Raw genomic sequence first — 13,184 nt, 5'->3', positions numbered from 1 at the left:
ACAATCACTACACAGAAGAGTATAAGTGTCTACAGCTAGGAAGATGTACATTTAGGAATCATGGGAAATAGATGGGAAAACAGTGGAAACAATGTCAGACTTTATTTTTTCGGGCTCCAAAATCACTGTGGATGCTGATTGCAGCCATGAAATTAAAAGACGCTTACTCCTTGGAAGGAAAGTTATGACCAACCTAGATAGTATATTAAAAAGCAGAGACATTACTTTGCCAACCAAGGTCCGTCTAGTCAAGGCTATGGTTTTTCCCGTGGTCATGTATGGATGTGAGAGTTGGACTGTGAAGAAAGCTGATCGCTGAAGAATTGATGCTTTTGAACTGTGGTGCTGGAGAAGACTCTTGAGACTACAAGGAGATCCAACCAGTCCATTCTAAAGAAGATCAATCCTGGGTGTTCTTTGGAAGGACTGATGCTAAAGCTGAAACTCCAATACTTTGGCCACCTCATGCGACGAGTTGACTCACTGGAAAAGAGTCTGATGCTGGGAAGGATTCGGGGCGGGAGGAGAAGGGGACGACAGAGAATGAGATGGCTGGATGGACTTAAGTTTGAGTGAATTCCGGGAGTTGGTGATGGACAGGGAGGCCTGGCGTGCTGTGATTCATGGGGTCTCAAAGAGTCGGACATGACTGAGTGACTGAACTGAACTGAACTGAACTGAGATAGAGAAAGACTCAGAGTAGATAATTCAGCAGGGGGCTATATTATGGGTGAGGAGAGAAAGTATCTTGCTGAAGACATATTAGATGTATTAGAAAAACAGATTATTTGTGAAGTGTTTTGCTCAGTAGAATTTTTTTTTGAAAGAAGACTTTGCATAATCATTGTTAAAATTTTTTTAAACATTTTTAATCCATACATTTGTAATATTAGTTCAGTCCTTCTGTCAAAGTACACATTTTATGTTGTGGCTAAAGTTTAAGAATGAGTTAAATTAGACATTTGCGGGAATTTTGAACTTTGACACCACTATAAACATCAGCAAAACATACACTTTATATAGGAAATTTTGTTTATAAATCAGTTACATAAAACAAATAATAAGGAAAATGTATCAAGTGTAAGGTTTTGATGTTTCATTTTACACTGAGAACTAGAAGTCTCTTTTTGTTAATATTTCCTGCCCATTAGGAAAGATTGGCTATGACAAAGGAACTGATTATACTTTCTTAAAAAGAAGAAAAGACCAGTATTCCCTTAGTGTGTTATATAGTGTCATAAGTCAAATTTCCATTTCCAGTGGGAAAATGGAAAATTGAGAAGTTAGAAAGAGAGGGGTATGTGAATTTAATTTAAAGGATTACATAATTGACCAATATGTACACGAAAGAATTTCTTTTAGTGTCAAATGCGGAACATTTATTTTGTCATCTTGGAATTTAAAACAAAAATCATTATGTCTAAGGTGGTGGAAAAGGTCAGTTTTCATTCCAATTCCAAAGAAGGGCAATGCCAAAGAATGCTCAAACTACTGCACAATTGCACCCATTTCACTGGCTAGCAAAGGAATGCTCAAAATCCTTCAAGTTAGGCTTAAGCTGTATGTGAACTGAGAAATTCTAGATGTACAAGCTGGATTTAGAAAAGGCAGAGGGACCAGAGATCAAATTGCAAACATCTGTTGGATCACCGAAAAAGCTAGAGAATTAAAAAAAAAAAAAAATCTGCTTCATTCACAATGCTAAAGTCTTTGTGTAGATCACAACAAACTGAACAATTCTTAAAGAGACAGGAATACCAGACCACCTTAACTGTCTCCTGTGAAACCTGTCTGTAGGTCAAGAAGCAACAGTTACAACTATACATGGAACAATGTACTGGTTCAAAATTGGCAAAGAAGTATGTCAGGCTTACAGTGTCATAGTGCTTTTAACTTATATGCAGAGTACATCATGCAAAATGCCAGGATGGATGAAGCACAAGTTGGAATCAAGATTGGCAGGAGAAATATCAACAACCTCACATATGCAGATGATACCACCCTTATGGCAGAAAGTAAAGAGGAACTAAAGAATCCCTTGATGAAGGTAAAAGAAGAGAGTGAAAAAGCTGGCTTAAAACTCAGCATTCAAAAAATGAAGATCACGGAATCCAGAATCCAGTCCCATCACTTCATGGAAAATAGATGGGGAAACAATGGAAAGAGTGACAGACTTTCTTTATTTTCTTGGGCTCCAAAATCACTGCAGATGGTGACTGCAGCCATTAAAGACATGAACTCCTTGGAAGAAAAGCAATGACAAACCTAGTCAGTGTGTTAAAAAGCAGAGACATGACTTTGCCCACAAAGGTCCGTATAGTCAAAGCTATGGTTTTCCAGTAGTCATGTACGGATGTGAGAGTTGGACTATAAAGAAAGCTGAGCGGTGAAGAATTGATGCGTTTGAACTGTGGTGTTGGATAAGACTCTTGAGAGTCCCTTGGACTGCAAGGCGATCCAACCAGTCCATCCTAAAGGAGATCAGTCCTGAATATTAATTGGAAAGTGATGCTGAAGCTGAAAACCAATATTTTGGCCATTTGATGCAAAGAACTGACTCACTGGAAAAGACTCTGATGCTGGGAAAGATTGAAGGCAGGAGAAGGGGAACAGAGGATGAGATGGTTGGATAGCATCACCAACTCAATGGACATGAGTCTGAGCAAACTGCAGGAGTTGGTGATGGATAGGGAAGCCTCAAGTGCTGCAGTCCATGGGTCGCAAAGAGTTGGACACAACTGAGTGACTGAACAAGAATAAGGGTATGGGGGAGGGGATAAATTAGGAGTTTGGGATTAAGATATACATACTATTATATATATAACAGATAAGCAAGAAGGACCTACTGTAGAGCAAAGGGAACTATACTTCCCTGGTGGTGCAGTGGCATGAACCTGTCTGCCAGTGCAGGAGACTCGAGACACAATGTGGGTTAGTTCTCTGGGTCAGGAAGGTGCCCTGGAGGAGGAAATGGCAACCTGCTTCAGTATTCTTGCCTGGGAAATCCCATGGACAGAGGAGTCTGGCAGGCTACAGTTCACAGGGACACAAAAGAGTTGGGCATGACTTAGTGACTAAACAACAGCCATGATAACCAACAAGAGGGAAGAATCTGAAAAAACACTGGTATATATGTACACACAACTGAATCACTTGCTGTACACCTGAAATAAACTAAATCAACTATACTCCAATAAAACTTTTTTTAAGAAAAGAGTATCACAATACCATGAAAATATCTGAACCAAGAAGAAAAAAAGAAACGTCTTTCAGAAATGATAGTGTTATTTCACTAAATAAAAAAAAAGTTGAGGTTTTTGAGAGGTGGAAATTAAGAGCTCTGTTTTGGACATTTAAGCATTTCCCAATCCGACATGTACATTACACTTCAGGGATAAATGTTGAGATACTTGAAAACCAATTATCATAGGATACACCTTAGGTTTCTGTTTCAAAACCACTTAGCTAGGTACCACACAAGCCATGAACAGACTTTTTTCTTCTTATCTGATGCTTGCTGGAGAATCGCTGAAGCTGCCTCTCCCAGATGCATTTAGGTTTGTTCTCCACCCAGGTGAGCTCAGACCAAAGAGACCATCAAAGCACTCCCCACTCCATCTCCACTTACTCAGATGGGACTGTCCTACACACTTACAGGGAGAAACCCCAGACGCTGCAAACCCACGAGGGTGCAAACACCTCAAAGCTTTCTTTCTAGAAATCTGTGTATGCTGCTGCTGCTGCTAAGTCGCTTCAGTCGTGTCCGACTCTGCGACCCCATGGACAGCAGCCCACCAGGTTCCCCTGTCCACAGGATTCTCCAGGCAAGAATACTGGAGTGGGTTGCCATTTCCTTCTCCAAAATCTGTGCCTATTGCAAGCTAATTAGCATCTTTTCATTCTGTCAGAAAAGTGTTCCTGATGATTTGGGGAAATGTTAAATGTCCAAAACGGGCTTCCCAGGTGGCTCTTGTGGTCCAGAATCCACCTGCCAATGCAGGAGACACAGAACCCTGGGTTCAATCCCTGGATGGGGAAGATCCCCTGGAGAAGGAAATGGGAACCTAGTCCAGTATTCTTGCCTGCAGAATCCTATGGACAGAGGAGCCTGATGGACTACAGTCAATGGAGTCGTATAGAGTCAGATACGACTGAAGTAGCTTAGCACGCACGCATGCATGCAAACATTCCAAAACTGGTCTTGCAGGCTGTGAACACCCTCCTGAGAATCCACACTGTGACTGGCCTGGTTCTCCTAGACTCATGGAGAATTGTGCTGATGAAGACCCACCACACTCTACTCTCGTGGAACCCACAGTCTGAGGGGCTGTGGTGGAGACAGATGACGGCAAACAAGGAAACAAAGGAGAAACAAGAGTCTCAGCAGGAAGAGTTTTGAAGGCAGAATGACCACAGGAGAGCTGAGTTCCCATCACTAGGAGGAGCCAGAGACCTGAGCTCTGCGGAAGGCTCCACCCAAGAGGGGCTTGAGGGCAGGAAGGCTTTGTGCATTTCAGGAAAGAGACAAGTCGGGGGCTCATGAAGAGGGGGACACAGCAGGAGGGGGGCCCTGAAGGAAATGGAAGCCAGATCTTGGGGGGTCCAGCAGGTACAGGACCAAAAGGCTCAGATACCACGAGAGGACGTTATAGTTGGGAAGAAACGTGGCGTCATTCACATTTGAGTCCTTCTATTTTGTGGATCTGTGCAGACTGGGCTGCAGAGGGGCAGGACTGGGCATGGCAGATGTTAGTGGACTAGACTAAAGGCCAGACAGGGGTAAACGGTGGGACCTGTTACTGAACTGGGTTAGAGTGGTTTTCAAACAGGTCAGCAGCATACAACCCTGAAATAAGAATGTTTTTCTGGATCATGTTGAATCTGCAGTGCCATTATAGACATAATACAGGAATCCTGCATTGAATAGACTTTGTTTAAAGTTGTCTCTCCCAAATTTCCTCCCTCCCTCTTTCCTTCTTATTTTTTTCTTTCATGGAACACTATTTGACATCACATTATAAGGCATAATTTCTTCTGTGAAAAGTCAACATTTTCTTGGGCTTTTCATTTTCTCTTCATTTCTATCATCAGCATTTGCAGTTGGGCTTTTTCAGTGTCACTTTTCAATTTAAAAACTCCAAATGCCTATCACTTATGAACCATCGTACAAAGGCGTCTAAGGATGGAGAATGGGAGGCCATATTTTAAAGCTTGGAAGATGCTAAGATCAGCCAGTCCTACCTTCACATAAGTACTTCCTTATAAAACAGTGCCACTCTGCAGACACAAAGATTTTTTTCAGTAATGTGACACAGGATGACATTTTCTGGACACAGAAAAATTAAAATTACCATGTTTAAATTGTTAGATTCCTTGGTTTTACTTTGTTATATAAGTTTCCTTCTGCAGTTGTGTTCACTTGGAAGAAAAATCTGTCTCCCATATGCAGGGGACAAGTTAGTTCCTATGATATAGTTTATTTTACTTTATAACTTTAAATTTTTTATTTAAGCATAATTGATTTAAATGTTGTGCTAATTTCTTCTTAAACAAAGTGATTCACTTATACACAGATACACATCCTTTATTATATTCTTTTCCATTATGATTTATTAAAGGATATTGAATATAGTTCCCAGTGACTATGATACATTTTAATGAAAACAGTATGCTTCAGTCTATTTTCTTATCTTGATAATAACTAGTGACACTCTAGAATTGGCTGGGTAACAATAAACACAAGTTAAAGCCATGAGTATTTTGAACACTAAAACCATCATTTCAACAACTATTCTGGGTTGATTATTGCCAGCTGACTAAGTTACCAATAGGGAAGAGTTGGGGGAGAAAAGCTGACTTTTAGGCTATCTGACTTAGGAATGGCAAAGTTGGAGAGCCTTGATTTTTATTGAATTGAGAGTTACTCAGGAAATGGGAAAGACTCCTTTGGAATACAAGACTGAAATATGAAAGAACTATATGCTGAAGAGCCTAAACTTATGGTTTCTATCTGCCATTTTTATATAAATCACAAGAAAGGAGACATCAAAATGAAATACCCTTTTAAAATATTAGAATTAAGGATAGAAGTAAGTTATCATGGTAAGACTAAGGATTAAAAAAAGTAAGTTAAGATGAATTTTAAATGAGAAATATATTAAATTGTAAAAGAAAGCAATCCAGAATTAAGACAGACACAATGATTTTTTAAAAAAATTTCATAAGCTAAGCACTGAAAGATCACCAGAATAGTGCTTAAAAATCTGAAATGACACAAAATGAATACAATTGCCATATAATAGACTGGAAGGTTAGATTATAAAATATAAATTAATTAAAGACCAGGTTAATGAGGTATCATTTGTGTTGTAAATTATAACATCTTCACGCTGAGAGATCAGGGACCTCTGAGTCAGGTAGGGCAAAGTCTCAGCATCTTTCCACTCACTGTCTCCCCAGGAGCTCCCTGCAGAGGGACAGTGGGAGGTCACCCTCCAAACAGATGCCGAAGAATCAAAATACTAGCACCGCAGGAGACCGAAGCCTTGTGCTCACGGTAACGTACGTTTGGGTCCAGCTCTATTCCTCAGGATCTACCATCGGGTAGTTTTTTCCTTCTTCTTGGAGTTTATTAGAGTCTGCAAATGTATCTGGAAAGTACAACCAAATCAGATCTCTCTAGAAAGGTTTTGGATCCTAAGGAATGGATTTCTCAAATGCAGGACAGCTCAGTCCCATAGACTGACACTTCGCCTTAGAAAAATCCTGCCCAAAGAATCTCAGTCCCATAGACTGACACTTCCTTCTCCTTAGAAAAATCCTGCCCAAAGAATCTCTTTTGAGTATCTGGTTAAGCCTGTCCATAAGAAGCAAAGCTCAAAAACGATCATAATATCCTGAATTTATTTCACCAAATCCCTCGGTTTTCAAGTAATATTCTTATCTAAATCATGATAAATACCCTCAACTTTATGTTATTTTATACTTTTCAAGATTCTTTAACCTAACTTTAAACACAGAACATTCCTAAGATATGAAGGGTAATGAATACTGGCTCTACTTTACAAATGAAAGTGGGGAATAGAAAAGAGGAAGAAGTTGCCGAAGTAAATATTTACAATTAAGGACTGGGATGAAACCTTCATCCATGTCTTGTGAATTCCAGACCACTGAACCATATTCATTTATTCAGACATAGTTCTTATATATAAATGAAAACTTGTCAATAATTCCTTATTTCAGTCTCCCATCTGTCACCCACATATTATTTACCCCTGCCTATCTTCGATATTATTTGTACTTTACTTCATAAATATACATCAGAAAGAGAATTGTCAAAACTGAAACAAGTAGCGCTAAACTTGAATCACTTTTTCCTCCAGTCTTCAAACATGGACAAAGGTAAATAATTATTACTATTAATATAAAGCCAAATACTATGAAGGAAATTATAATGACCCTTGAGACTTTGAAGTAAACACTTAAACATTTATTTTCCCCAAATAATTTAATTTTGAAAAAGATAAGGTAGATTTTATTTTGCAGATACACATCTATATAATGTTAAGGGAGGACCTACATAGGAAATGCAAACATTTCATAATGTCTGTTAATTTTCTCCAGCTGAATATTAATCAAAATCACTAAAAACAGAAACATCTAAAGTGATCCAGTCACCATGGAGGAGGGGTCACCGTCTAGGGGACACCGTCTAGGGGCCTGACAAACTTAGCCAAACTTCAGTGCTATTGGCAGCCTTCTGGGTGTCATAATGATGTGTTATCTCTTGTTGGACCTAAAACCATCACAAAGCACATGAACATCAGTCAAGGTCACTTTGAGACCGTGATCAAAATGAGGTATACCAAAGCCACTTCATGGACAAGGACAGGTCCAAGTGGAACACACAATGTTGCAATCTCCTCTCTCAGTTAAGATGAGCGACACACCAACTCATCTGGTCTTCACTTGTCCTAGATATTTACTAAGATACTAAATCCTAGGGTTTCCCCCCTCACCCTGACACCATCAAATGTGAAGCAAAGTCCTACTTTTATAAACTTTCTGTGAAATCACCCAGCACAAGCCCAAACCATTGATAAGTCTTTCCTAACACCCTCTTGGGCTTCCCTGATAGCTCACTAGTAAATAATCTCTCTGCCAATGCAGGAGACTTGGGTTTGATCCCTGGGTCAGGAATATCCCCTGGAGAAGGAAATGGAAACCCACTCCAGTAGTCTTGCCTGGGAAATCCCATGGACAGAGGAGCCTGGTGGGCTACAGCCTATAGGATCACAAAAGAGTTGGACATGACTTAGCGACTTAACAGCAACAACAACACCCTCTTACTAAAATGCCCTGCAATTCCCTACGCTAATTTCCCCTCAGTGTGGAGACTGACAAACCCAACTTGTTCAACTACAAGTGTCATCCTGATGGACTCTCACTGGAGCACACAGATGTGATAATAATACTAATATTTATTAATAGCATTTGCTAGTTTGCTAACTACAAAGTTCTCTCCTTTAGAGCATCTCATGTGGCCTTCTCATGAAGAGGGTGTTATTATTCTGTCCTCAATGTGCCGCTGAAGAAACTAAGACCAGAGGAGCAACACAGATATGAAATGTGATATCTAAATTCAAATATGTTTTCACTCGCAAAAGCCAAAGATCTTTCCACTACAACACATTAATGTATTTTTAAATAAGAACAGAAATGCCCTTAAAACATCCGGATGAGCATTAGAAATTTGGATATGTATAGGTTGAAAAAATCTACTTAATAGTTATTGATTGGATACGACCAGGTACAAAGTTGCACAGAGTTGCACAGAAATACAAGAGCACTTCCTTGTTTTCAACTATATCAACTAAAATTGTGAACTTGATGCTCAATTAGCGACTGCAATAAAATTTTGGAGAAAACAGAAAACACAGGTTGAACTTCCAGAAATTCTGGGTATGGTGAGGTAATAGAAACAGATCACAAAAGACCACTGAACACACAAATACATACAAACATCCTTCCATAGTGTGACACTTGATTGGCAGATGAGAAAAGAGGCTCCTCTGTGTATGGGGTTTCTCCAGGCCAGAATACTGGAGTGGGTTGCCATGCCCTCGTCCAGGAGATCTTCCCAACCCAGGGGTCAAACCTATGTATCTTATGTCTCCTGCACTAGCAGGTGGGTTCTTGACCACCAGCACACCTGGGAAGCCCCTAAGAAACACATGTGCTGTGCTAAGGCACTTCAGCTTTGTCTGACTCTGCGGCCCTATGGGATGTAGCCCACCAGGCTCCTCTGTCTATGTTCTCCAGGCAAGAATACTGGAGTGGGTTACTGTGTCCTCCACCAGGAAGAAACACATATCATCCCTATAATGAAGTAGATGCTATGTAGGAATGATGAGTGTTGTTCACAGTAAATAATGAAATGTGTTTTATTTATGCAAATTCTTATCAGTTCAGTTCATTCGCTCAGTCGTGTCCGACTCTTTGTGACCCCATGGACTGCAGGACGCCAGGCTTCCCTGTCCATCACCAACTCCCAGAGCTCACTCAAACTCATGTTTATAGGGTCAGTGATGCTATCCAACCATCTTATCCGCTGTTGTCCCCTTCTTCTCCTGCCTTCAATCTTTCCCAGCATCAGGGTCTTTTCAAATGAGTCAGTTCTTTGCATCAACTGGCCAAAGGATAGGGGTTTCAGCTTCAGCATCAGTCTTTCCAATGAATATTCAAGACTGATTTCCTTTAGGATTGACTGGTTGGATTTCCTTGCAGTCCAAGGGACTCTCAAGAGTCTTCTCCAACACCACAGTTCAAAAGCATCAATTCTTCGAGGCTCAGCTTTCTTTATAGTTCACCTCTCACATCAATACATGACTACTGGAAAAACCATAGCCTTGACTAGATAGATCTTTGTTGGCAAAGTAATGTCTCTGTTTTTTAATATGCTGTCTAGGTTGGTCATAACTTTTCTTCCAAGGAGAAAGCATCTTTTAATTTCATGGCTGCAGTCACCATCTACAGTGATTTTGGAGCCCAAAAAATAAAGTCTGTCACTGTTTCCATTGTTTCCCCATCTATTTGCCATAAAGTGATGGAACCAGATGCCATGATCTTAGTTTTCTGAATGTTGAGTTTTAAGCCAATGTTTTCACTGTCCTCTTTGAGTTTCATCAAGAAGCTCTTTATTTCTTCTTCGCTTTCTGTCATAAGGGTGGTGTCACCTGCATATCTGACGTTATTGATATTTCTCCCAGAAATCTTGATTCCCTACTGATATACATGACATCCTATTCTTATCTGATACTTTCCTTAGTCAATGTCCAACTTTCTCCCATTCCTTTTAAGCAAAGGTAAATCACTTGCCTCCTTGCCATACAAGGAGAGACAGAAGGAAGGAAAAGTTAGATCTGGTATTTCCTAGTTTGAGTCGTTAGTAACTGATTTGTGTACTATATCTAAACAGTGACTGGTGTTGGTTGGGGCCAGAAATATACAGAGCAATATGCGCATGACCCTACACTAAAACATCACTGACCGTGATCAGAACTTGCATTATCAAATCTTGCAGAAGTGGTGAGCAGAGACCCAATTTTTTGTTTTGAATGTTTCCCCTGCTTTCCTCTGCTCCATGGTCCATGTCAGCCTAAGCAAGGAGAACCAAGTGTGGGTCTTGCCCACACTCTTCATCACGGACACATTTCCTATCATAGTTTTTTTCTTTAAGAGGATATCTTAGGAATCTCATGTAGGATGGCTATAAGAAATGTAGGTTGAAATAACTTCATATTCAAATTACTACCTTCTATGGAGAAGGCATATGCAGAATTGCCTAGAGAATCCCATGGACGGAGGAGCCTGGTAGGCTGCAGTCCATGGGGTCACTAAGTCGGACACGACTGAGTGACCTCACTTTCACTTTTCACTTCCACGCATTGGAGAAGGAAATGGCAACCCACTCCAGTGTTCTTGCCTGGAGAATCCCAGGGACGGGGGAGCCTGGTAGGCTGCCGTCTATGGGGTCGCACAGACTCGGACACGACTGAAGCGACTTAGCAGCAGCAGCAGCAGCATTAAGACTAGAGCATTTATTTGTGTTTTCAGAATTGCATTCTATTTTTCACATGTGTGGGCTTCCCTTGTGGCTCAGCTGATAAAGAACCCACCTGTACTGCAGGAGACCTCGGTTCATTCCCTGGGTTGGGAAGATCCCCTGGAGAAGGGAAAGGCAACCAGTATTCTGGCCCGGAGAATTCCATGGACTGTGTAGTCCACGGGGTGGCAAAGAGTCAGACACGACTGAGTGACTTTCACTTTCATTTTTCACATGCTTGTTTCTAAAACCTCAGAAGACATTGCAAATTTCTAGAGATCAGGGATTCTACATTATTCTCAGTAGTGTCTTACATCTAGTTGATAGTTAATAATGCTTTATATTCAGTGAAGATCCCTGAAATTAGCCATAAGATAATTAGTTCTAATTCTTCTACATCTAAGATACCCAACTGTAATTATCTTAGAGTGATTTCAGAAATAGTATAATACAGGTAAAACACTACTAGCTTGAAAACACACATGGTTATTACGTGAGTGATATTTGGTGTACGTGCTTGCAGAGAAGCCAGTGGGGCAAAGCTCCCATCTGTGGAATTATGACTGAACACTTCTAAGTCATAACTGTATCAACTTAGAAAAATGAATTTTCTTATCTGAATTCTAACCACTTAGCATCTCTATGTACTCATATCTAAGCTTTTCATGTCTAGATAAATTTATGGAAAATGGACTATGGAAAACCTGGCTGACAACATTTTATTGATCAGTGCTATTTTATCTTTGTACTTATGGGGCTCAACTGAGGTAAAGAATTAATTAAAAACAAATATATCAAAAGAGATTCCATAGTTAGCTATTTGGCGAAGGCAATGGCACCCCACGCCAGTACTCTTGCCTGGAAAATCCCATGGACGGAGGAGCCTGGTAGGCTGCAGTCCATGAGGTCGTTGAGAGTCGGACACAACTGAGCGACTTCACTTTCACTTTTCACTTTAACGCATGGGAGAAGGAAATGGCAATCCACTCCAGTGTTCTTGCCTGGAGAATCCCAGGGATGGGGGAGCCTGGTGGGAGACTGTCTATGGGGTTGCACAGTTGGACACAACTGAAGCAACTTAGCAGCAGCAGCAGTTGGCTATTATTCTTTACTTCCCAGTGTTGTCTATTTTTTTCACATTCCATAGAAAAATGAGTGAACTCTGACTACCTATAAATATCACAGCTTGGTTGTTAAAAAATTATAAAATTTGCATAAATTAAATCTTTGGGAAAAAGGCAGAGCATAAATATACATGCTTATGTCTGGTGTGCCTATCTGTATATTTACATAAAGATGGATATAAGAACTTAAATAGATTTTCTGGGAATGATTTGAAAATAAGGAATCATTATTTTTGATACCTTAGTATTCATAATACCTGAATACTGAATCATATAGCTGTATTCATAATTCATAGAATTCATGAAATTCTAAAAGTAAAAAGTATATTACTCAATATAACTGCTACATATTTACATGTATACTCCCAAGTGTAGGAACCCTAGTCTTTGTCTGAATTAAAAGGGAACAATTAAGCTTATTAGATGACTGTTTCTTCTCTGAATTTTGAGTGTTTTTCATATCCTCAGATGTTTTAGATTCTTAAAATTTCCAGAAGAACTTTAAAATATTGTATTATAAGATAAGATATTAATATGGGAAATTTAGAGGGCAAATGGGACTCAATGTGAGCTAAGTAATGTGTCTGGAGTTCACTACCGGGATCCCAGCTGTTGATTGCATGGAGAATATGTGACTGCATGGGCCAGTGAGAAACTCTCCAAAATAGAAAATGCTTCTTATTAATGCTGGTCTGTGCGTTTTTGCTAGACTTTGCCATTTGCCAGTCATACCTGTCTCTTCCTCGAAGAAGTGTCTTTGCTTTCCTGGGAGATTCTATCACTGTTTGTGTTCATTTTCTCCCATAAATTGCAAACCCTTTCAAGGTAGAGATCAGCCTTTTTCATTTTGTAGGTATTTGTTTTATGTGTGAATGTTTCAGCATAACAGCATTAGGAAGACTTTTCTCTGGAGCAACGGGGGAAATTATCAAAAGGTAAAACAGAATTGAAACATT

At 39.9% G+C, this 13,184-nt stretch overlaps 1 protein-coding gene across 3 annotated transcripts in view; it reads right to left on the bottom strand.

The window, feature by feature from the left end:
* ADGRB3 (adhesion G protein-coupled receptor B3) overlaps nucleotides 1-13,184 on the bottom strand; it is an 893,473-nt gene that overhangs the window by 523,654 nt on the left and 356,635 nt on the right. The gene's annotated exons all lie outside the window — the stretch shown is intronic.

The sequence above is a fragment of the Moschus berezovskii genome, chromosome 10 (genome assembly GCF_049115385.1).
Source record: "Moschus berezovskii isolate FMDL1 chromosome 10, NW_MosBer_1.0, whole genome shotgun sequence".
In the NCBI taxonomy this organism is placed as follows: Eukaryota; Metazoa; Chordata; class Mammalia; order Artiodactyla; family Moschidae; genus Moschus; species Moschus berezovskii.
This window is presented reverse-complemented; position numbering and strand designations above follow the sequence as displayed.